Source organism: Capsella rubella, unplaced genomic scaffold (assembly GCF_000375325.1).
Source record: "Capsella rubella cultivar Monte Gargano unplaced genomic scaffold, Caprub1_0 scaffold_3, whole genome shotgun sequence".
In the NCBI taxonomy this organism is placed as follows: Eukaryota; Viridiplantae; Streptophyta; class Magnoliopsida; order Brassicales; family Brassicaceae; genus Capsella; species Capsella rubella.
In genome coordinates, this window is record NW_006238921.1 from 1,511,444 (window position 1) to 1,511,898 (window position 455).

A 455-nucleotide genomic window follows, 5' to 3' on the forward strand; every position below is an offset into this window, starting at 1 on the left:
TCTTGAATTTATAACGATCAAACTATTACGATGTAATTAAACTTTTATTTTTTTATTTTTGGATAGTTTGTAGATTTGAAATTGCATTATAGTTAGGAAAAATAATAATCGAATTAAATATTTTTCTACTTGTCGATTGGTTATGTTAAGTGCTAGTTATTAAGGTGATTGAATTAATTCTGTATTTCTGAATGATTTCAAAAAAATGGATTATTGGTTTTTAAAAGGAAAAACAGAAATATCTCATATCTAATCAATATATGTTAAATTATTTTATTTTTGTGCTATATTTTCGAGATTGCTTTTTCAATATGAAGATTTTATGTGGAAATAAGAGATTTTATATGAAAATAAGAGATTTTATGTGATATATAATTTTTGCATGATTTTAGCCAACAAATTTTTAATTATTGATTTGATTAAGATTTTTTATTCAAATATCTTTAACTATTTTT